The 26,821-nt window shown below is 42.5% G+C and overlaps 1 protein-coding gene across 3 annotated transcripts in view; it reads right to left on the reverse strand.

The window, feature by feature from the left end:
• The window catches only part of LOC133616421 (ephrin type-B receptor 1-like), a 256,986-nt gene that overhangs the window by 96,731 nt on the left and 133,434 nt on the right, over nucleotides 1-26,821 (reverse strand). The window lies entirely within an intron of this gene.

A 26,821-nucleotide genomic window follows, 5' to 3' on the forward strand; every position in this document is an offset into this window, starting at 1 on the left:
TGTGTAAAATGTTGTACTCATGTTATACATTTGCGGTGTCAAACATTGAAAATCAACGTGTATCCAGCCCGCATTACAAACATTCACGAAAAAGGACCACAATCTAACATCGGTATCACCCACGTACAGTCGTGGTCAAAAGTTTACATACACTTGTAAAATACATAATGTCAGGGCTGTCTTGAGTTTCCAATAATTTCTACAACTCTTATTTTTTTGTGATGAAGTGATTGGAGCACATACTTGTTGGTCACAAAAAACATTCATGAATTTTGGTTCTTTTATGAATTTATTATGTGTCTACTGAAAATGTGACCAAATCTGCTGGGTTAAAAGTATACATACAGCAATGTTAATATTTGGTTACATGTCCCTGGGCAAGTTTCACTGCAATAAGGCTCATTTTGTAGCCATCCACAAGCTTCTGGTTGAATTTTTGACCACTCCTCTTGACAAAATTGGTGCAGTTCAGCTAAATTTGTTGGTTTTCTGACATGGACTTGTTTCTTCAGCATTGTCCACACGTTTAAGTCAGGACTTTGGGAAGGTCATTCTAAAACCTTAATTCTAGCCTGATTTAGCCATTCCTTTACCACTTTTGATGTGTGTTTGGGGTCATTGTCCTGTTGGAACACCCAACTGCGCCCAAAAACCAACCTCAGGGCTTAGGTAATCCTCCCATTTACTCTCTGTGAAGCACCAGTTCCATTGGCAGAAAAACAGGCCCAGAGCATAATACTACCACCACCATGCTTGACGGTAGGTTTGGTGTTCCTGGGATTAAAGGCCTCACCTTTTCTCCTCCAAACATATTGCTGGGTATCGTGGCCAAACAGCTCAATTGTTGTTTCATCTGACATCACATGGACAAAGATAAGACCTTCTGGAGGAAAGTTATGTGGCCAGATAAAACAAAAATTGAGCTGTTTGGCCACGACTGTATATCTCATATATATACATTTTATCGACTACATTGGCAAGTGGTATTAATATGATGTATTACACTAACTATTTATACTAACACTGACAAATTACAAGGGATGGGTGCCTTTCACATTTTTAATCGATACAGTACCTCTTCCTGGTACCTGGGAATGGATGCCAGTACTTAACGGTACCAATTTTTGGTTCTTTTGTGTGTAAATTTTGAGTTGAAGAAAATGCTGATGTTTTTTATCTAACATTTAAAGGGGTCATGTTACGACTTTTTTCTACATTTAAAACACTCCTTGTGGTCTACATCAGTGGTCCCCAACTACCGGGCCGCGGGCCGGTACCGATCCGTGGATCGTTTGGTACCGGGTCGCACAAGAAATTAAAAAAATATATATTTTTTTTTATTTTTTATTAAATCAACATAAAAAACACAAGACACACTTACAATTAGTGCACCTACATTATATATCAATATAGATCAATACAGTCTGCAGGGATACAGTCCGTAAGCACACATGATTCTATTTTTGACAAAAAATAAATAAAAAATTAAAATACCAACCCCCTACCTCCCCAAGCGTTGACCGGTCCGCGGTTCCAAAAAGGTTGGGGACCACTGGGCTACATAACGTGTAATGGTCCTTCTTTGGTAAACATTTTGCATAGATTATGTTTTACAGACAATCTTAGGCCGCTTCCTAACTGTTTCTTCAGGACGCAAAATTTTGTGGGTGGTCTTATTTACGTGCCTCCACTTCTACTGTGTCTTCTTCCCTTCAGCCATGTTATAGTTTTTAGCATGTTCCATAAGAAGTCTACTGACAGGTATAAACTGGAACTATACACTACTTTGTATTAGAAATGGCAACAGCGGAGGATGCATGTGCATGTACGAGCAAGTCTGCCCCAAAACAAGAAAATAAGAAGCTTATTGACTACAGCGTCGAACTACAATGGCTGATTCGCGCAAAGCACTGACGTCACTAATTGGACAAACGTCACATGTTGGGTAAATTCCAAATGGCACGTTTTGAGGAAGTATGAAGAAAAGCAAGATTATTTTTATAAATATCTGCGCCATGCCTCCATGGTTCAAATTTTCGGAGCTTTTGCAGATCTTAAATACACAAAAACAGGTACCAACAGGCAAGAAAACTTGGTTCTGCATAATAGGTCCTGGGGCAAAGTAGTACACACTTGTCTTGTGTAACAGTCATTTCAAGCATGTTGTAAATATGATTGGCTGCATTATGTCAATTGTGGAACATGATTGAGTCCAGGTCTGACAAATTGCATTAAAGAAAATAGAAGTTGTGAGAAGTGTGTCAGAAATTGTCAATGTGGAACCTCTAAATATTCTTTGATTACCGTATTTTGCGAACTATAAGGCACTAAAATCCTTTCAGCTTCTCAAAACGCGACAGTGCGCCTTATAACCCCGTGCGCCTAATGTACGGAATCATTTTAGTTGTGCTTACCGACCTCAAAGCTATTTTATTTGTTACATAGTGAAATGATAAGTGTGACCAGTAGATGGCAGTCACACATAAGAGATACGTGTAGGCTGCAATTTGATGGCAGTCACACATAAGAGATACAGTACATGTAGACAGCAATATGACTCAAGTAAACAACACCAAAATGTTATATGTTCCATTGAAAATATACACCATTACACACGGTGCTCAAAAATCTATCAAAATGTTTTAGTACGATTTTGGTAAGCTATGAAGCCGCACCGCTTGATGGATTGTACTGTGCTTCTACATACAAGTATTATTATGGTGTGTCTATAAGGTAAGACATATTATCTGGCATTTTGTTTCACAATATTATGCAAAAGCAACTTTTCTTACCTTCTGGTACCTGTTTATGTGTATTTGGGATCTGCATAAGTCCTGAAAATTTGCGCGTGTCCGCCTTTGTAGTCCGTATTTGATAACCTTCTTCTTTTTCTCTATCTTCTTGTTATGTGACATTCATCATCCGCTGTTGCCATTTCTAATATAAAGTAGTGTAAAGTTCTTACTTATATCTGTCAGTAAACTCGCCATGAAAGCACTAAAACATATCAGTGGAGTGATTTTACATTATTCACCCAAGGAACTTTAGTTATTAGAGAGTTCTGGTCACACGGGACATATTTCCGGCGTTGTTATTGCACTAGTGAGCTACGGATGAGAAGATGCTGCTTTAAGTAATGTTTGAATGTCATTAAAACAGTTAGCTCCATCTTTTGACACTTCTTCCACGCCCGTCCTTGCACGCTACGCCGCTACAACAAAGATGACAGAGAAAAGATGCTGCCTTTTGTATGAAAATAAACCTGACTAGACCCGCTCATCGGCAGTGGGCCTTATAATCCGGTGCGCCCTATGGTCCGGAAAATACGACAGCGTAATAGTTTTAACACATTTGTTTATTAACCTAACCAAACAATCCCACTGAGGGCCATTACAAAATACAAGAAAGTATTTTTTTTGTGCCACCCTGGTCCCCTTTAACACTGAGCTGTGCGGTCTAGTTATCTTCTTACACTTCTGAGTGTCATTTAAAACTACTATCTAGTAAACTTTGCATGCAGTTGCAATTCCAAGACGTTCAGTGGCAGTAGTGTATGGAATATGGAAGAGATGTGTATGGATAGAGTATGGCCAACTATACCACAGGCGTTATGTTTGCTATACCAAGGACCTGTGCACACAGATGCAAGTACAACTGGATTGGGAGCTGTGCTGTAGCAATAACAAAAAGGTCAACTTTGAGTTATTGCCTACGTTAGCAGAGGCCTTTCACAAAGCGAGTCACATTAACCAGCTCACATGTAGGAGTTTTTGGCATTGAAATGGATTGTCACAGAAAAGTTTCATGTTTATATCTATGGAACCAACTTCACTGTAGAAACTGATAACAACCCTCTTACCTATGCCCTCTCCTCTGCTAAATTAGATGCCACCAGCCATCAGTGGTTAGCTCCACTGTCAACATCCATCCATCCATCCATCCATCCATCTTCTTCCGCTTATCCGAGGTCGGGTCGCGGGGGCAGCAGCCTAAGCAGGGAAGCCCAGACTTCCCTCTCCCCAGCCACTTCGTCCAGCTCCTCCCGGGGGATCCCGAGGCGTTCCCAGGCCAGCCGGGAGACATAGTCTTCCCAACGTGTCCTGGGTCTTCCCCGTGGCCTCCTACCGGTCGGACGTGCCCGAAACACCTCCCAAGGGAGGCGTTCGGGTGGCATCCTGACCAGATGCCCGAACCACCTCATCTGACTCCTCTCGATGTGGAGGAGCAGCGGCTTTACTTTGAGCTCCCCCCGGATGACAGAGCTTCTCACCCTATCTCTAAGGGAGAGCCCCGCCACCCGGCGGAGGAAACTCATTTCGGCTGCTTGTACCCGTGATCTTGTCCTTTCGGTCATGACCCAAAGCTCATGACCATAGGTGAGGATGGGAACGTAGATCGACCGGTAAATCGAGACCTTTGCCTTCTGGCTCAGCTCCTTCTTCACCACAACGGATCGTTACAGCGTCCGCATTACTGAAGACGCCGCACCGATCCGCCTGTCGATCTCACGATCCACTCTTCCCTCACTCGTGAACAAGACTCCGAGGTACTTGAACTCCTCCACTTGGGGCAAGATCTCCTCCCCAACCCGGAGATGGCACTCCACCCTTTTCCGGGCGAGAACCATGGACTCGGATTTGGAGGTGCTGATTCCCATCCCAGTCGCTTCACACTCGGCTGCGAACCGATCCAGTGAGAGCTGAAGATCTTGGCCAGATGAAGCCATCAGGACCACATCATCTGCAAAAAGCAGAGACCTAATCCTGCAGCCACCAAACCAGATACCCTCAACGCCCTGACTGCGCCTAGAAATTCTGTCCATAAAGGTTATGAACAGAATCGGTGACAAAGGGCAGCCTTGGTGGAGTCCAACCCTCACTGGAAACGGGTCCGACTTACTGCCGGCAATGCGTACCAAGCTCTGACACTGGTTATACAGGGAGCGAACCGCCACAATAAGACAGTCCGTTACCCCATACTCTCTGAGCACTCCCCACAGGACTTCCCGGGGTACACGGTCGAATGCCTTCTCCAAGTCCACAAAGCACATGTAGACTGGTTGAGCAAACTCCCATGCACCCTCAAGGACCCTGCCGAGAGTATAGAGCTGGTCCACAGTTCCACGACCAGGACGAAAACCACACTGTTCCTCCTGAATCCGAGGTTCGACTATCCGGCGTAGCCTCCTCTCCAGTACACCTGAATAGACCTTACCGGGAAGGCTGAGGAGTGTGATCCCACGATAGTTGGAACACACCCTCCGGTTCCCCTTCTTAAAGAGAGGAACCACCACCCCGGTCTGCCAATCCAGAGGTACCGCCCCCGATGTCCACGCGATGTTGCAGAGTCTTGTCAACCAAGACAGCCCCACAACATCCAGAGCCTTAAGGAACTCCGGGCGGATCTCATCCACCCCCGGGGCCTTGCCACCGAGGAGCTTTTTAACTACCTCGGCAACCTCAGCCACAGAAATAGGAGAGCCCACCACAGATTCCCCAGGCCCTGCTTCCTCATAGGAAGACGTGCTGGTAGGATTGAGGAGGTCTTCGAAGTATTCCCTCCACCGATCCACAACATCCGCAGTCGAGGTCAGCAGAACACCATCCTCACCATACACGGTGTTGACATTGCACTGCTTCCCCTTCCTGAGGCGGCGGATGGTGGTCCAGAATCGCTTCGAAGCCGTCCGGAAGTCATTTTCCATGGCTTCCCCTAACTCCTCCCATGTCCGAGTTTTTGCCTCCGCGACCGCTGAAGCCGCACATCGCTTGGCCTGTCGGTACCTGTCTGCTGCCTCCGGAGTCCTATGAGCCAAAAGAGCCCGATAGGACTCTTTCTTCAGCTTGACGGCATCCCTTACCGCTGGTGGACACCAGCGGGTTCTAGGATTACCGCCACGACAGGCACCAACCACCTTGCGGCCACAGCTCCAATCGGCCGCATCGACAATAGAGGCACGGAACATCGTCCACTCGGACTCAATGTCTAGTGCCTCCCTCGTGACATGTTCAAAGTTCTTCCGGAGGTGGGAATTGAAACTCTCTCTGACAGGAGACTCTGCCAGGCGTTCCCAGCAAACCCTCACAATGCGTTTGGGCCTGCCAGGTCTGTCCGGCATCCTCCCCCACCATCGCAGCCAACTCACCACCAGGTGGTGATCGGTAGAAAGCTCCGCCCCTCTCTTCACCCGAGTGTCCAAAACATGAGACCGCAAATCCGATGACACAACTACAAAGTCGATCATGGAACTGCGGCCTAGGGTGTCCTGGTGCCAAGTGCACATATGCACACCCTTATGTTTGAACATGGTGTTTGTTATTGACAATCTGTGACGAGCACAAAAGTCCAATAACAAAACACCACTCGGGTTCAGATCCGGGCGGCCATTCTTCCCAATCACGCCTCTCCAGGTTTCACTGTCGTTGCCAACATGAGCGTTGAAGTCCCCCAGTAGAACGAGGGAATCACCCGGGGGAGCACTCTCCAGTACTCCCTCGAGTGAATCCAAAAAGGGTGGGTAATCTGAACTGCCGTTTGGCGCGTAAGCGCAAACAACAGTCAGGACCCGTCCCCCCACCCGAAGGCGGAGGGAGGCTACCCTCTCGTCCACCGGGTTGAACTCCAACGTGCAGGCTTTGAGCCGAGGGGAAACAAGAATTGCCACCCCAGCCCGTCGCCTCTCACTGCCGGCAACGCCAGAGTGGAAGAGAGTCCAGCCCCTCTCAAGAGAACTGGTTTCAGAGCCCTTGCTGTGCGTCGAAGTGAGTCCGACTATATCTAGCCGGAACTTCTCCACCTCACGCACTAGCTCAGGCTCCTTCACCCCCAGCGAGGTGACGTTCCACGTCCCAAGAGCTAGCTTATGTAGCCGAGGATCGGATCGCCAAGTGCCTTCGGCTGCCGCCCAGCTCACACTGCACCCGACTTCTATGGCCCCTGCTATGGGTGGTGAGCCCATTGGAGGGGGGACCCACGTTGCCTCTTCGGGCTGTGCCCGGCCGGGCCCCATGGGACAGGCCCGGCCACCAGGCGCTCGCCATCGTGCCCCACCTCCGGGCCTGGCTCCAGAGGGGGGCCCCGGTGACCCGCGTCCGGGAGAGGGAAATCTGGGTTCCTGGTTCGTGTTCTTCATAGAGGTCTTCGAGCTGCTCTTTGTCTGATCCCTCACTGTCAACATATTCTTTCAAAATGCAGTTTCGATCAATCAAACAAAACTGATGCTGATGCTTTGTCCCAAAGATCACACGCAACAGTTCCAGATGACCAGTGTTGGGACTAATGCGTTACAAAGTAACGCGTTACTGTAACGTCGTTAGTTTCGGCACTAACTAGTAATCTATCGCGTTATTTTTTATATTCAGTAACTCAGTTACCGTTACTACATGATGCGTTACTGCGTTATTTTACGTTATGTTTTATGTAGTATCTAGGGATGTCCGATAATGGCTTTTTGCCGGTATCCGATATTTCGATTTTGACCAAACCCTTAATTACCGAAACCGATATCAACCGATACCGATATCAACCGATATATACAGACGTGGAATTAACACATTATTATGCCTAATTTGGACAACCAGGTATGGTGAAGATAAGGTCATTAAAAAAAAAATAAAATAAAATAAAATAAGTTAAATAAATTAAAAAAAAAATTATTGAATAAAAAAGAAAGTAAAACAATATAAAAACAGTAACATAGAAACTAATAATTAATGAAAATGAGTCAAATTAACTGTTGAAGGTTAGTACTATTAGTGGACCAGCAGCACGCACAATCATGTGTGCTTACGGACTGTATCCCTTGCAGACTGTATTGATATATATTGATATATAATGTAGGAACCAGAATATTAATAACAGAAAGAAACAAGCTTTTTGTGTGAATGAGTGTTTTTTGGGTTGGTGTATTAATTGTAAGTGTATCTTGTGTTTTTTATGTTGATTTAATACAAACAAAAAAAATAAATAAATAAATAAATAAACGATACCGATAATAAAAAAAACGATACCGATAATTTCCGATATTACATTTTAAAGCATTTATCGGCCGATAATATCGGCAGGCCGATATTATCAGACATCTCTAGTAGTATCGGCTAGAAACAGAAGATCTGAGTGTATTTTATTGCAGCGCTGCGGTGTCGTGCTTCTGTGTCACAAGGAAAAGAAGAGGCGTGCAGAGAAGAGGCGTGCTTTGTGTGGGTGGGGGCGGGGGCGGGGGGCTCCCACACCGTAGTTGAGGGGCGCAGGGGAGACGTTCCTCCAGGGCCTATGTACTTCGGGGCTAACAACCTTCACTTTACCCGGAAGTGGGTCTTTACAGCTGAGGGTGAATGACGAGGCCGGCGGTTTGTTGCAACTTTGTGACTTTATTGGACGCAGCCATCCACCAAGCTAGAGCACCTGCACGCACTCACTGTCGCCGGTCCCTCACCTCTCTCGCTCACTCACTCACTGACGTCACTCACCTCACATGCTGTCATATCTTAAAGGGCCACACACACACACATACGCTACTCTCATAACAACTAACAAGACATCATGGTGAAGCCAGAAGTCGAGTTTCTTAACATGGAGACATTCTCAATACTTTTCTTTTGTCGAGCACAAAGAAAATAACATTTTAGTTAAATGTAAGTTGTGTCTTGGATCAAAGATCCTATCTACTTAAAGTTAAAGTTAAAGTGCCATTATGTTGCAGCTATTTAAAATAGTTTTGTCAATTTGTTCTGGCCTGAAATAAATTGGCCCTTTGAAACATATCTTTGTCTTTGTGTGTTGTATGTAGAGCACATTGCTTTCTGAGTTCAGTGATGCAAATGCATGTCAAGTTGATCAACAGATTGTATTATTCTCCAGTGCAATAACAGTACTGAAATGAAGGCTAAAAGGGCATTAATGGGAGCCTTAAAAAAAAGAGTAACTAAATAGTTACTTTTCACAGTAACGCATTACTTTTTGGTGTAAGTAACTGAGTTAGTAACTGAGTTACTTTTGAAATAAAGTAACTAGTAACTGTAACTAGTTACCGGTTTTCAGTAACTAACCCAACACTGCAGATGACACATCTCACTGCAAATAATTGGACCATGTCCACCATATTGCTGAGAACTTGAGTGATTTAAGAGAAGCTGCTGAAATATCGCAAGATATTGTGGATCTGTCAAAACAGTTTGTGAGAGCCTATCATCATCCTTAAATACCTCAATTTAATATCACTCTTGTTGAATCATTGACAGTCTCTGCTGATATTCTTCCTGATGAGTTCGCTGAGGAAGAGTCACATTGTCTGACGATTGTTCCATCCTTGACACACCACGACCTGAAGGAAGAACAACTTTCTGACCCAGCAATTAAAGAAGTCAACCATCAGCTTAAAACTGGAGAACATATTCCCCCTACAGCTCATCAGGCACTTCCTGAGCTCCCTCTGTTGTTGCGGGAGTGGACTTGGCTAAAGCTGGAGTATGGAGTACAAGAAGAGGACAACAATCTTCTGCAGTTAGTCCTGCCTCCTGTCCTGTGCTCTAGATTCCTGAAGTTTTTCCACAATGATCTGGGACACATAGGAATAGACCGGACATTGAATCTGGTCCGGTAGAGGTTCTTCTGGCCCAAGATGACAGCTGAAGTAGAGCTCTACATCAGGACCTGTGGTCGCTGCGTAAGGCGCAGCACCCTACGAGAAAAAGCAGCTCCTCTTGTTAACATCCAAACCAGTTGACCCTTAGAACTTCTTTGTATGAATTTTCTCTCACTTGATTCAGACAGCACTAACATCCAAGACACCTTTTCACCAAATTTTCTAAAACAGTCCCAACTCCAAACCAAAAAGCCAAAACTGTATCAAAATCTTTATAGCATGTTGTAATGGTACATTATTGTATCCCTGAACGGTTGGACACCGATTTTGATTCTCACGGATTTTGAATCAAAGTTAATAAAGGACTTCTGTGACATCACTGGCATCAAGCAAACCAGGACCACTCCATATTATCCTCGAGAAAACCCACTTCAATGATTTAACCGGACACTGTTGAGTATGTTGGGAACACTTGAGAACAAGCAAAAATCAAAGTGAAAGGAACATGTTAAAGCCCTTGTCCAATGCGTACAACTGTACCTGGAATGAGGTGACAGGATACACGCCATATGAACTCATTTTTGGACGGTCACCCCGCCTCTCAGTTGACTTGGCTTTTGGACTATCTCTGAGAGAATCTCTATATTCCTCATATTCTCAATACAGTCGCGATCAAAAGTTTACATACACTTGTAAAGAACATAATGTCATGGCTGTCTTGAGTTTCCAATCATTTCTACAACTCTTTTTTTTGTGTGTTAGAGTGATTGGAGCACATAATTGTTTGTCACAAAAACATTCATAAAGTTTGGTTCTTTTATGAATTTATTATGGGTCTACTGAAAATGTGACCAAATCTGCTGGATCAAAAGTATACATACAGCAATGTTAATATTTGGTTACATGTCCCTTGGCAAGTTTCACTGCAATAAGGCGCTTTTGGTAGCCATCCACACGCTTCTGGCAAGCTTCTGTTTGAATTGTTGACCACTCCTCTTTACAAAATCGGTGCAGTTCAGCTAAATGTGTTAGTTTTCTGACATAGACTTGTTTCTTCAGCATCGTCCACATGGAAAGGCCATTCTACAACCTTAATTCTAGCCTGATTTAGCCATTTCTTTACCACTTTTGACATGTGTTTGGGGTCATTGTCCTGTTGGAACACCCAACTGCGCCCAAGACCCAACCTCCGGGCTGATGATTTTAGGTTGTCCTGAAGAATTTGGAGGTAATCCTTCTTTTTCATTGTCCCATTTACTATCTGTAAAGCACCAGTTCTATTGGCAGCAAAACAGGCCCAGAGCATAATAATACCACCACCATGCTTGACGGTAGGTGGTGTTCCTGGGATTAAAGGCCTTCTGGCCAAACAGCTCCATTTTTGTTTCATCTGACCACAGAACATTCCTCCAGAAGGTTTTATCTTTGTCCATGTGATGTCAGATGAAACAAAAATCGTTGTTCTAAAAGGGGGGAGGGCGTAACACTGGTAATTTTATGTAACTATCATTATATATCATTGTATGATTGTCTATCATATCACAAACTACTGCGAATACTCGCCTATTTAAAGGGGAACATTATCACCAGACCTATGTAAGCGTCAAAATATACCTTGATGTTGCAGAAAAAAGACCATATATTTTTTTAACCGATTTCCGAACTCTAAATGGGTGAATTTTGGCGAATTAAAAGGCTTTCTATTATTCGTTCTCGGAGCGATGACGTCACGTTGTGACGTCACATCGGGAAGTAATCCGCCATTTTCTCACTTTCGTAGGTGTGTTGTCGGAGGGTGTAACAACACGAACAGGGACGGATTCAAGTTGCACCAGTGGCCCAAAGATGCGAAAGTGGCAAGAAATTGGACGAAATTTGTTCAAAATACGAGGGTGTGGGGAAAGCCGACGAAATGGTCAGTCGTTTGTTCCGCACACTTTACCGACGAAAGCTATGCTATGACAGAGATGGCAAAAATGTGTGGATATCCTGCGACACTCAAAGCAGATGCATTTCCAACGATAAAGTCAAAGAAATCTGCCGCCAGACCCCCATTATATCTGCCGGAGTGTGTGAGCTATTCAGGGACAACAGACCTCGGTAGCACAGCAAGCAATGGCGGCAGTTTGTTCCCGCAGACGAGCGAGCTAAACCCCCTAAATGTCTTGGCTCACACCGTCCCTTATGCCACCGAAGATGATCAAGAGAAGAATATCGACCCTAGCTTCCCTGGCCAGCTGACATCAACTCCAAAACTGGACAGATCAGCTTTCAGGAAAAGAGAGCGGATGAGGGTATGTCTACAGAATATATCAATTGATGAAAACTTTATTCATTACTCGCGGTTCTATGTACATTATTATACATAAACTGTGTTTACCAATAATTTAGCTTAAAAACATTAATTTTTTTCAATCATTCGAGTACATTCGGGTAGTCTTGTGTAATGCAGTATTTTGTGTCTATTTAGGTATGGTTAACCTGAGTGCTGAAATCGTGGACAAATATATGTTCTTATCGCGCCTGAAATACTCTCAAAGTGCATGTTGTTGCCAAATGTATTTCATATGCTGAAAACCTAGTTCATAGTTGTTAGTAATTATCTTATCAGACAGTGTTAAGCCGCTGAAATCCGAGTCTGAATCCGAGCTAATGTCGCTATACCTTGCTGTTTGTTTGTATTGGCATCACTGTGTGAAGTCACAGGAAAATGGACGGGTGTATATAACGATGGTTAAAATCAGGCACTTTGAAGCTTTTTTTTAGGGATATTGCGTGATGGGTAAAATTTTGAAAAAAACTTCGAAAAATAAAATAAGCCACTGGGAACTGATTTTTAATGGTTTTAACCCTTCTGAAATTGTGAAAATGTTCCCCTTTAAGAAGCCATCTATTGCAAGACTTCAAGTTGGCGTCCCAGCCATTACTTGCGGGTTTGATGCTGCACATCGCCGCCTGTTGTGCCCAGCACCTAGAGAAAGCGTAGACGTCTGGCATATGGTTCGCTGAGTGCTAGGTTTAAAGACCACATCCAAAGACCATCTTTAAGGACCACCTTTAAAGACCACATTACATTCCTGGATTAAATACCTGCAGGGTGAGCAGCTAGGCCATCATCTTGAGACCCAAACACGTTCACCTGCTGGTGTGGTAGACACTGTCTTTCTATTTATATTTGTGGCACTCGTACAAATCCTGAATATTTTAACCATGGACTAAAACGTATAGTTCTACCAAGCATTGGGACATGCACGGTGAAAATATTGTATTGATTTTTTTATACTTATTGGGTTTTTGAGTGTGAATGTTGTCTGTCTATCTGTGTTGGCCCTGCGATGAGGTGGCGACTTGTCCAGGGTGTACGCCGCCTTCGGCCCGATTGTAGCTGAGATAGGCTCCAGCTCCCCCCGCGACCCCAAAGGGAAAAAGCGGTAGAAAATGGATGGATGGGTTTTTGTCTACCTTGTAATATACTCACTTTGCATCGAAAACCCGCACTGAGTGTCATTAGCACAACATTTCCTCTGAGCTCAATCTAGACTTTTGATACTGGCCTATACATTACATTATCTCCACTTCATAGAGTTACACATCTTATATGCTACATATAGCTATTTGTTACACGTAACATGAGGAAAGCAATGTTAAGGTAAGTTAAAGTTAAAGTACCAATGATTGTCACACACACACTAGGTGTGGTGAAATTTGTCCTCTGCATTTGACCCCATCCCCTTGTTCACCCCCTGGGAGGTGAGGGGAGCACTGAGCAGCAGCGGTGGCTGCGCCCGGGAATAATTTTTGGTGATTCAACCCCCAATTCCAACCCTTGATGCTGAGTGCCAAGCAGGGAGGTAATGGGTCCCATTTTTATAGTCTTTAGTATGACTCGGCCGGGGTTTGAACTCAACCTACCGATCTCAGGGCGGACACTCTAACCACTAGTAAAAGCTTTCCGCAATTCTCGTGGGTGGAGCAGTCCCATGCTGCACAACAGGGCATGTATACGTATCGAAAAACTAACGAGGAAGCGCCGCAAACAGATAGTATCAGCTCAAAGTTGGTAGCAAACATGGCACCCTGGAGTCATGGGAGTGCTTTTTGACTAATCAATGAGGAGAGATCCTGAAACTGGGTTGGCCATACTCTCTGTATATACGACTCTGGACTATAGTGTGTTGCCTTAGCCAGGAAGTAGTCTTTGCCAATAAGTTCAATGTGTCAGTTTTTTCTTTTGTTGACCCCTACAAAGTGTTTGTTCTAGAAATATGTTTTTTTATTACACACCAGCTGTTTGATTGTAACATACATAGTTATAGTTTTGATTACCACATTTGGAGGTGTTGAATTCGCCATGTAAAATTGCTAATGCTAATCGGTTTCATGACTGTGTCAAATCCAATGTAAAATAGCATCGAACGAGCTATTTTTTGAAAAAGTGGAGCCTTACTACAATTTTGAGCGCCTTTTTTATGCTTTGTTGGCAAGGGAAATTGTACCATTATTCACATTTGCCGAGGTTGCAATTGGACGTGACGTCACGTGCAACAAAGGTATCAAAATATGGCACCGTTTGATGTTACACAAGTATGAATGAATAATAGTACCGACAGACTATGGTCAGTAACTATAAAGGTACCGAAATCAGTTCCCATCCCTACAGATTACCACCTAAATAGCAATAATTTAACTGTGCATGACTAAAAACAACACCACTGCATGATAACAAAGTCATAAGTGTGTAACTACAACAAAGCACGCTAGGAAATGCCTTCTCCTCAAACTTGCCAACTCTTTCGGATTATTCGATAGACCAACATAACTTGCCCATGTCTACCAACATTCCAACTTAAAAGACACATCTCCTGGATTGTAATGTTTTAGTGTGCATACACTGTCGAAAATACTTTAGCTCTTGCCTTGATTTTAAAAGAGTGACGAGGAGATGGTCGATCAACAATCACTTAATTGAAACAAACAACTAAGCCAAACAACATCTACAGCTTTCTCTCCTAAAGCACACAGCAGCTCCCCCCCCCTCCCTTTTTCTTGTCTACCCCACGCTCATCTAATCACTAATCAGGACACTTTTACAGACTTCCAGACTGTGGGGAAATACAGTAGGGAAGGTATTAATATGGCCCCATTTCTGGGTGGATCACGCGTGAGAGGTAGTGGGGAGGCTAATCATTTGCAATGCAGTCTGCTGAAAATTATGGAAAGCACCACTCGACATAGCAACTGGTCAAAGTTGGAAAACACACACACACACAACATATTTGATGATATTCAACACTCTACTGCCATCTGGTGGCTAAAGTAGATAGTGCATCTCCCCAATTTGTCACGTTTCATGTGCAAGGTAAACCACGACAAATGGGGCCATATAAATCCCTGTTCTACTGTAGAACTCTTGAAGCAAGCACGAACGAACGTGGATGTCTGAAGTGGACCTTCGACTCTTGACCGATCGCAACAGATAGGGCATGATCGGGTAGGAGGCTAAGAGGAGAAGAATGCAGATTTACCGCATACACAACTTGAAATTAATGTATTTTATTAAAATACACTTTCTACAGCGCCCTACTGGAACCCAATATCAATTTAAAAGCCTCTGAAATGAGCAGGATAGGACCCCTTTAACTGCTGTAAATCTGACTAATCAAGACATAAATAATACATGCAATTACATACATTCATAAAATTACAACCATGCATTATCCCATAAGTGGTTTTTTTATATTTACTGCTTGTAGCGGCATAGTAAGAGAGCATCTGCAGTATGGTTTCAGTAAACCACTCTTCTGCCAGAGCAGCTTGTTCAATAACATGTTTCCAAACTGTTGGAGCAGCTCAACCCATCAAAAGAAGCACGTTGTGAGGAAAGCTATCAGCTTGGCACCAAAATGTCTGGTTGAGTGATTTTATCCTGGTACTTCAGAGCAACTTTTCGGTTTATGCTCTGTCTGCACTCCAACGATTTGTTTAAGCTCGTCTGTTTTCTTCACAGGGCCGTCAAAAGAGCCTGTAGATAAGCGTTCTCATGCATGTTGACTGTGATTTGCCCACAGCCGAGCATCTTATGAAGACGTTGCAACGACAAAGAAGAAAAATCTAAGATTGCAGTGCTTGTTTTCTCAGTGTCATTCGGGGTTTTAAAATGCTTTTCTTTCAAAGGCATTGATGGTTTAGCAACAATACAATAGAATGTACGACAAATAACTACAGTAGTTTCAAGAGTAGTGCCTTGACTTATGAGTGTTTTAAGATAAAAGCTGTCTCTCGGCTAATTGTTATGCTTTAGGTTGCGAGCAAATTTTTGAGTTACAAGCATTGGCGTTGCAGTAGCAAATGCCACAGTGAACCCCGTAAGAGCCGCCCTACGTTGTCCGGTCTTATTTGCTAGCATTAGCTTACAGCTGGAGATTGAGAGAACTTTGTTTTCCAACCATGAGAAGGAAGAAAGTGAGTGATAGACAATGCTGAGAAGAAGTGGATGATATTCATTGAATTAAAAAAATATTTAATCAAAAACATGGAGTCAACTTGCCGAATCTAGTCTGCACCATACTGAAGCAGAATGAGTCTAACGCCAGCCAAAAACGTTAAAATAATATCTAAATGGCTGACAGGCGTGGCGAAGTTGGTAGAGTGGCCGTGCCAGCAATCGGAGGGTTGCTGGTTACTGGGGTTCAATCCCCACCTTCTACCATCCTAGTCACGTCCGTTGTGTCCTTGGGCAAGACACTTCACCCCTTGCTCCTGATGGCTGCTGGTTAGCGCCTTGCATGGCAGCTCCCGCCATCAGTGTGTGAATGTGTGTGTGAATGGGTGAATGTGGAAATACTGTCAAAGCGCTATACAAGTATAACCCATTTATCATTATATAAAATATAATAAAGTTGCTGATGGTGTGTTTGACAGAGAAGTGGCTCGCCATACATTCTGTAGAAGTCCATTCTCCAAGCTAAATGCTCTACATTATTACATTATTTCATAAAACTACTGTAAGTGTTTGTATTGCATCCTATTGTATTGTTTTTCATACAATATTTATCAAAACTTTTTTTCTTTTTTCTTTTTAAGAGGCATGTAACATGTTAAAATGGTGCTGTCTTATGGGACCAAGCACCAATTGAATTGCTATTAATTATTGATTTGACATACAAGTATTTTGAATTATGTCACAGAACCAATTGAGGTATAAGTTGAGGTAAAACTTCGAGAGCAGACTTTCATTGAATCTCCTTCCAAATGCTTCTTCGTCAAACACAAGATCAGCAGCTTTTCAGGGGTCGGCAATCCGCATGCGGCTCTTTGATCACTCTGATGCGGCTCAGCTGCATACTTGCCAACCCCCCCCCCCCCGATTTTTCCGGGAGGTTTCCAGATTTCAGTGCCTCTCCCGGGGCAAACATTCTCCGATTTTCACCCGGACAACAATATTGAGGGCGTGCCGTGATGGCACTGCCTTTAACGTCCTCTACAACATGTCGTCGCGTCTGCTTTTACACCATGCTATCTGCGTGCCGGCCCAGTCACATGTAGTATGTGGCCTCTGCTTACACACGTAAGTGACTGCAAGGCATACTTGGTCAACAGCCATACAGGTTATACTGAGGGTTGTGATATAAACAACTTTAACACTCTTACTAATATGCGCCACACTGTGAACCCACACCAAACAAGAATGACAAACACATTTCGGGAGAACATCCGCACCGTAACACAACATAAACACAACAGAACAAATACCCAGAATCCCATGCATCCCTAACTCTTCCGGGCTACATTATACACCCCCGCTACCACCAAACCCCGCCTCCACCAACCCCGCCTACCTCAACCGACGCACGGAGGGGGGAGGGGGGTGGAGGGGGGGTGTTTGGTGGTAGCGGGGGTGTATAATGTAGCCCGGAAGAGTTAGGAATGCATGGGATTAGTCAAGTAGACATAGTTATAACTAGAGATGTCGGATAATGGCTTTTTTGCCGATATCCGATATTCCGATATTGTCCAACTCTTAATTACCGATTCCGATATCAACCGATACCGATATATACAGTCGTGGAATTAACACATTATTATGCCTAATTTTGTTGTAATGCCCCGCTGGATGCATTAAACAATGTAACAAGGTTTTCCAAAATAAATCAACTCAACTTATGGAAAACAAATGCCAACATGGCACTGCCATATTTATTATTAAGGTCACAAAGTGCATTATTTTTTTTAACATGCCTCAAAACAGCAGCTTGGAATTTGGAACATGCTCTCCCTGAGAGAGCATGAGGAGGTTGAGGTGGGCGAGGTTGAGGTGGGGGGGTGTATATCGTAGTGTTCCGGAAGAGTTAGTGCTGCAAGGGGTTCTGGGTATTTGTTCTGTTGTGTTTATGTTGTGTTACGGTGCGGATGTTCTCCCGAAATGTGTTTGTCATACTTGTTTGGTGTGGGTTCACAGTGTGGCGCATATTAGTAAGAGTGTTAAAGTTGTTTAAACGGGCACCCTCAGTGTGACCTGTATGGCTGTTGACCAAGTATGCATTGCAGTCACTTATGTGTGTCTGCAGAAGCCGCATACAACATGTGACTGGGCTGGCAAGCTGTTTATACAGGTTGTAGAGGGCTCTAAAGGCAGTGCCATCATAGCACGCCCTTATTATTGTTGTTTGAGTGAAAATCAGCAGACATTCGAGAGAATAGTTGCTCTGAAATTCGGGAGTCTCCCGGAAAAATTGGGAGGGTTGGCAAGTGTGATGCTGTCAAGCGGCATTCATATAAAACTCGCGGGCCGCACTAACATTAAATTTTCATATCAAGGTGCGGGCCGCGTGTCTGAGACCCCTGGTTTATACATAGCACAAAGCAAAAATAAACTTTGTATGCAGTGTTATTTCATTTTAAATTTCAAAAGAGTTTTGTGGCTCCCATTGTTTTCTTTATTTTGTGAAACGGGTCAAAATGGCTCTTTGAGTGGTAAAGGTTGCCGACCCTTGCTATAGGGCAATACGGGAGTTGCTCAATGTGTGATCTCATAACTAACTGATATACCTGCACACTGTTCACTGTCGTCACTGTATTGTCGGATGAACTGTATGTATGTATGTATGTATGTATGTATGTATGTATGTAAAATGCTGTGTCTTGATGTCCATGACAAATTTTTGCTCGGAGACAATAATGCTAATTATTGTTATTGTTATTATCATTTAAACGTCCTTAGCTGGTATTATTGACTTCTCCTGCTTCATTAAAAGAAGACGAGCAGTGCTACACTCAAACTGCTTCACCAAGTCGGCGACACGCTCGGTCATGTTTTGGATGATTTTTCTCTTTAATTTCATAAATATCATCCACCTCCAATTGTAACGAATGATCAAAGCAACGTTTACGATGTGAGACGGTCAGTGTTTGAAGACTGCTGATTTTAAAATCTACACGGACCAAAGTCATTCAACTTAAGGCCGAGAACAGAAGCAGGTCACAATCATGTCTCCTATGTGTTACTCCCCTTCAATCCGTCATAAAGTGCTCACATTTTTCCTTCAGACCTTATTCATCACATACTCTCCCTTACGCCTTTCCAACAAACACACACGTACGTACGCACACACACACACACACACACACACACACACACACACACACACACACACACACACACACACACACACACACACACACACACACACACACACACACACACACACACACACACACACACACACACACACACACAGACTGTCACCACCCTTGTGCCTTCATAATTGCAAATCTTCCTTCCTTTGAAGTAATCTCTTCAGGACTGTCATTTCAATGATGCTTGTGTGTGTGTTTGTCTTTTGAATAGGCTGACAGACATCTGGCTTGTCAAGGTCATTTATTCAACAACCTGCTCGTACACATGGGGTGTGTCACCATGGCAACATGCCCTGCCATTAGTCCTCTACTGACACATCTTTGTGAACCTATCTCTAATTCTTTTTAACCAATACGTGTGCATAGTAAGGCAAATGTGTCTGTTTAAGTTTCATCAAGTAATTAAAATAGAATATTTTGTTCAAATAATTTATCAAAAACTTCACAATAAATAAGGGGGAGAACGATTAATGTGAGCTATGACTGCTGGCAAGGACGAGGGTTAGAATGAAGACAGTAATTTTGAATTCACATTCTAATTCAATGCTGGGTGTGGAGGTAGAAAACAAAGTTCTATGTCGTGTGACATCGTAACTACATCATATAAGAATACAAAAAAAACAAAAAAGACACGAGACAGGTGCATGTCAACATGCTGTCAGAAACTTTGTCACAACATCTTATGTATTCATACTCCAACTGCTACTGAACTTTTCGTGAAATACACCTTAGAGTATTGCTTTTTACACAGCATGCAAACAGCACAGTGTATGCATAATGGGTTGGAGTAAATACAGACAGAGATTTTAAGTTTGGTCTTAAAAACTTTTTGCCATAAAAAATGCTAAACATTAAATGAGTTTCTTAGAGGGGAACTGTGCATTTTTTGGAATTTTGCCTGTAGTTCACCAACATTAAAAAGTACTAATTGTCACACACACACTAGGTGTAGGGAGATTATCCTTTGCATTTCACCCAGCCCCCTCATCCCCTGGGAGGTGAGGGGAGCAGTGAGCAGCAGTGGTGGCCGTGCCCAGGAATAATTTTTTTGGTGATTTAACCCCCAATTCCAACCCTTGATGCTGAGTGCCAAGCAGGGAGGTAATGGGTCCCATTTGTATAGTCTTTGGTGGAACTCACGACCTACCGATCTCAGGGCGGACACTCTAACCACTAGGCCACTGATTATGAGAGACAACAACTTAGACTTAGACTTAGACAAACTTCAATGATCCACAAGGGAAATTGTTTAACACAGTAGCTGAGTTACAATGATGGAAAGTGTAAGGATGGAAAGGACAATGCAGGAATAAATAGACTAAATATAGCGATATAAAATATAACATATATACGAATATGTGCGAATATATACATAATATGTGTACAGTATATTATATATACAGATATATTATATTATGTCTATAACATATATACAATATATAACAATTACCATGTACAGTATTACAGTATATGTGACAGCAGCAGCATATAATAGAGAGTAGATCCAGCAGAAAATAGAAAATAGTAAAACTAACAACACAAAAGTTGTTAGTTTATTTTTGCGTTCTAATTTGAATAATGGGCTCGTTCTTGGTGGCTAGCAATGCCCCTGATGGAAGCAATCAATTCTGCCTCAAAAACACTTTGAAAATGCATCCAAAAACCACCAACAATACTTAATTTACGCTCCGTAACTTGTATAATAACCAAACTGTAGCGACATTGTTATTGTAAGAGCGAACACTGAGGATATTTTTTTTCTGCGGTACTAACACATCGACTTGCGACAGCAAAACGACATTAGCCGAAAGCTAGCTTCTGCGTAAGCAGCTATAAGGCTTTTGAGTTCGTAATGCACAACACAATGCAAAAGGACACCAATCTGTACTGACTGAAAAACATGAACAATCATATTACAGTATCTGTAAAGTATTAGCCCACATTTCATGTTTTGTTTGGACACAGCGAGCTCATCGGCGTATATACTGTACTTGTAATAACAAGCATGATCATGATCAACATTATAGGGACTCACTCGATGGATTGGCCGGGGACGTTTCTAGCTGATTTTAGGTAAGCACGCCAGAGCACAATAGTTTGGCTCCAAGTTCTACATTTACGCCGTCAACTCACTGTCTCGGCTTACCTCTCCTTTAACGTTTCAGCCTCACTTTGTACTTGCTTCTCTAAGCAGCAGTTCATCATCTGTATATTCAGCTTCAAAAGGATACAAAATGCCAGATAATATGTCTTACCTTATACACACACCATTATAATACATCAAGCGGTGCGGCTTAATAGCGTACCAAAGTCTTACTAAAACATTTTGATAGATTTTTGAGCGCCGCGTGTAATGTTCTACATTTTCAATGTAACATATAAAATGTTGGTGTTGTTTACCTGAGTCATATTGCCATCATAGTGCAGTCTACACATATCTTTTATGTTTGACTGCCATCTAGTGGTCACACTTATCATTACACCATGTACCAAATAAAATTGCTTTGAGGTTGGTAAGCAAAACCAGAATTATTCCGTACATTAGGCGCACCAGGTTATAAGGCGCACTGTCGAGTTTTGAGGAAAAAAAAAAAGATTTTAAGTGCGCCTTAAGGTCTGGAAAATAAGGTACACATAATAAATAAATGCTTTGATCAGCTCCTTAAATCATCCAGCAGCATAAAATTATAAAAATTATATTGCTGAACAGACAATGTCTATTATTTTTTATTTATGACAGTCCAAATATGTTGACACACACACGTACAGTAGGTAAGGTTATATGTTTGCCTCATCCTTCACTTTAAGTGTGAGTGAATAATGCTTGAAGATTGCACTACCGACCTGATTAGTCCAAAAAAGAAAGAGATGATACAGTATTATCTACTCACAAATGCTATCTGGCGGTTGTTTGAGCACACTGCAGCTCGTCCTGGATAGCCCCCCTCCTTAATGCTTCAGTCACACGCAGGATTCTCACAGGAATGACGCAAAAATATAACCTTACCTAATGTAGGACGAATAATTCTTGATCTGTTCAGTTGTCATTGCAGCGAAATCCCCTCTTTTCTAACAGCCGTGTGCTTAGCTGTGCCAGTTTGCACATTGATTTCGGACGCGCTAAATAAAGACGCAAAATAGTCCCCGCAGAGCAGTTATTGTCCTGATGAATCACATTGCCCATGCTGAATGATTATATTTGCATCTTCTCCTCCCAGTTTTGTGGCCGTTCTGATGATCAGCATATACATGAAGACAAACACGCTAAATGGATTGCGCTTTCTATTGCTCACTTAAGAGACGCAATCTTCTGTGCACAAGCTTAGTAGATAAGCTTTGTGTGCTCTATCAAGTTTGCACATCTTTTAATACAGGCAAAACTTTAGTAGATCAGGCCCACAGTCATTGACTAGCATTGCTCACATATGTGGTTAAGTGAGCAGTATTTAAGTTAATACAGCATTTATCATTTAGAGCAGGGGTGTCAAACATACGGCCCGCGGGATGAGTTTGCAAAGTATAAAAATGAGCCGAAATTTTTTATAAATAAACCACATGATGTGCACCAATCGAGGAAAATGAGCTAACTACATAAATAACATCCTGTAATTTGATTTTGATGAATTTTTTTTATCTTGGTAGATTGAAAATTAACACCAATGAGTTGACTGATGAACATTATCACATAATAATTTATTCAGAAAGTATAATAATGAAAAACAAAGATAGAATACTATTAACCGCAACATGTCAGTGTAAGAAAAACAACAACAACATTACGATTTGTACATTTTCAGAATGTGCTTGTTCTCTTTTTAAACAAAGAAAACAATCTGAAGTTGTCTTTATTTTTAAGTCATTGTGCCATGATTTTACCAGTCCGGCCCACTTGGGAGTAGATTTTTCTTCAAGTGGCCCCTGATCTACAATGAGTTTGACACCCCTGATTTAGAGACATTTCATTTTGAAGATGCTGGCGGGCCAGTAATGGCGCGCAGGGTTTAGTTTGGACACCCCATTACTTGTTCCCTTACTTCACCACATGTATTTGTATCATCTAACACAGTGTTTTTCAACCTTTTTTGAGCTAAGGCACATTTTTTCATAAAAAAAATACAGAGGCATACCACCAGCAGAAAAGGTTAAAAAATGAAACTCCACCAGGTTGTTGTGCTTTATTTTGAGTTTGTTGTTGTTTCCTGTGTGTCGTGCATTAATTACTGTCTTGCGCTGTTATTTTGGTGACCCTTCCTGTTTCGTTGGTGTTCTCCTGGAAGCAACGCCTTCCTTTGAGTGCTATTGGCCGCACCTGCTTTGTTTTCGCAATCAAGACTATTTAAGTTGTGCGTACGCTATCATTCTTTGTGGGGACATTGTTGATTGTCATGTCATGTATGGATGTGCTTTGTGGATACCGTCTTTGCTCCACACGCTGTAAGTTTTTGCTGTCGTCCAGCATTCTGTTTTTGTTGAGTTTGTAGCCAGTTCAGTTTTACTTTTGTTTTACATAGCCATCCCTATGCTTCAGTGTCTTTTCCTAGCTTGGGACCTGCCTTTTGTTAATTTTTGGTTTAAGCGTTACATACCTTTTTACCTGCACGCTGTCTCCCGCTGTGCTCTGCATATTGGGATCACTACAAACCATCCTCGGCGCGTTCCGACTTCTACAAAGCAATGAACTACCTGCTGCCACCTACTGATATGGAGTATTACAAGATTACCCTGCCGAGCTCTACACAGCACAGGCACTAGACAACGGCACATTATTATGATTATTGATTTGCAAAAAATATTTTTTGGACCAATTATGTGAAGTTGCATAATTTCCCACGGCACACCAGACAATATCTCACGGCACATTAGTGTGCCGCGGCACAGTGGTTGAAAATCACTGATCTAACACAATGATTCTTAAACTGTGCTCCACGAGCTCCATCTAGTGGTACGCCAAATAAATACTTAAATATTCAAACACAGTGTTACTGCTCAAACTGTGTGTAATGTTACAGTGGCTAAAAATATTATATATTCATGTTAAATAAAACCTCTGCCTTGTTTTTGATGAATATTTAGGCCTACTATGCTACTGTATTTTAATGTGGTCATAATGGTGGTACTTGGAGAGTCAAGTGTTTTCTGAAGTGGTACTTGGTGAAAAATGTTCGAGAACCAGCGTCCTCTGCAGTGGACATTTTTGTTGTCTATTTCTTTTGTCAGAGTAACACATTTCTGGAAAAACAACAAGTGCTATGCCAAACTCAAATGTCCACTGTAAAGGGCGCTGGCTCTCAGAAATACACACTAACACAAATGCACACAGACAGGCCTACACACACACTTAAACACACAAGGAATGGAAGTCTCAAGAGAAAATAAGAAATGAAGAGGAGGAAATAGGAAAAGAGGGCAGATAAAAAGGGAACGTAAATGAGCAACATTGAAGGATGAGGAGTTTTTCTGTGCTATCTTCACCCCCACGACTGCTTCTGCTCTGGACTGCTCCCTTGAGCAGAAATACATCTGAGAATGTTTTTTTCAGCCCTGGTGATTACTCATTCAGAATAAGTTAGTCTAAATGTAAACCATTCAGATTGAAAAGAGGGGCATCATTTAGAATGTTTAATGTGCAGTACCAAGCCAAAAGAAAAAATAAATGTCATGAGCTATATTATTTCTTGGACTTTTAATGATTTACAGCACAATGTTTTCCATGTTTTTGGTCCTTAGGTGGTAAAATTGATAAACCTTTCACTTCAGTCTGGGTTACGCCCCAGCTTTTTTAAACATGCTGTGGTGAATCCCATTCTTAAAAAGCCTCATCTTGATGCGATGGAGCCTATAAATTATCTGGCCCATCATCAAAACATCCCTTCATGTCAGGTGCGAGGCACTATATAAGATTTATAATACACTTTCACCAGCAAAGGAAGTGAGGAAGCAGCTTACCACTCGATGATGTAAACCTATTTATTGGCACACACGCTAGTGATCACTGCGCCGCTATAAATAGTTTGTCTGCGTTAGCGCTTAAAATAACAATATCACTAATACTTGGTTAAAATTCAAGTCACGAAATGTTTGAGTTTGAGTTTATTTCGAACATGCATGCGTACAACATGATACATCACAATTTCCAGTTTCTCTAATCAACATGTTCGAAAAGGAGTAGGAAGAAGCAGAGCTTATTTAATCATACCCCTTTTCCTTTACATCAGGCGTGTCAAACTCAAATACAGAGTGGGCCAAAATTTAAAACTGAACAAAGCCGCGGGCCAAGGTTGAACAAATTAATCTTTTAATAGGGACCCAAACAAGTTTTGCATTGAATATTGAACAAGCAAGGCTTATATAACTTTATAGTGACATGCAAAATCGAGTTTCAAATAATAATAATAATTTAAAAATATCAAAGGCATATCAAATACAATTTAAATAAAAATGTAATGCCTCTTTTCTATTTGCAGCCTTCTGAGGTAAATATCAACATTAACTTTTTCCACAAGCTAATAAATTAGAAAATAAAATAACAATGAATAAACCAACCATTCAGGACTTTAAACGGCTCAGTTTGCAACACACTGATATAATCTGATGTGCCAACAACCCCCCTCCGTGCGTCGGTTGAGGTGGGCAGGGTTGGGGGGCGGGGGTGTATATTGCAGCCCGGAAGAGTTAGTGCTGCTGATGCTGGGTATTTGTTTTGTTGTGTTTATGTTGTGTTACGGTGCGGATTTTCTCCCGTAATGTGTTTGTCATTCTTGTTTGGTGTGGATTCACAGTGTGGCGCATATTTCTAACGGTGTTAAAGTTATTTATGGGCGGTACAGCTCGGTTGGTAGAGTGGCCGTGCCAGCAACTTGAGGGTTGCAGGTTCGATCCCCGCTTCCGCCGTCCTAGTCACTGCCGTTGTGTCCTTGGGCAAGACACTTTACCCACCTGCTCCCAGTGCCACCCACACTGGTTTAAATGTAACTTAGATATTGGGTTTCACAATGTAAAGCGCTTTGAGTCACTTGAGAAAAAGCGCTATATAAATGTAATTCACTTCACTTATACGAGCACCGTCAGTGTAACCTGTAACGCTGTTGGCCAAGTATGCTTTGCATTCACGTGTGTGTGTGTGTGTGTGTGTGTGTGTGTGCGTGTGCGTGTGCGTGTGCGTGTGCGTGTGCATGTGCGTGTGCGTGTGCGTGTGCGGTGAAGCCGCACGTATTATGTGACTGGGCCAGCATTCGCTAGACTGGGTGAAAAGCGGACGTGACGATTTTTGGGAGGGGCACTGAAATTTGAGAGACTCCCGGAGTGTTGTATGAGAATTAGCGGTGAATGCGGTGTTACCGCGGCGCCGCTGAATGTAATATTCAGCGGGCCAGCTCTAGTGTTAATTTGATATCGCCTCAAGAGCCAAGTGAAATTACACGGCGGGTCAAATTTGGCCCGCGGGCCAGAGTTTGACACCCATGGTAGTTGCTAAAAATGTTGTTCACTTCCTGTTCTCAGTTTATTCACAATACACTCCATAAGTAATAACAATACAACTAAACAAATACATAAATAATAATTGGTGAAGTAAGTTATATTTCATATGGTGAGATGAGTAAG

Source organism: Nerophis lumbriciformis, linkage group LG14 (genome assembly GCF_033978685.3).
Source record: "Nerophis lumbriciformis linkage group LG14, RoL_Nlum_v2.1, whole genome shotgun sequence".
NCBI lineage: Eukaryota > Metazoa > Chordata > Actinopteri > Syngnathiformes > Syngnathidae > Nerophis > Nerophis lumbriciformis.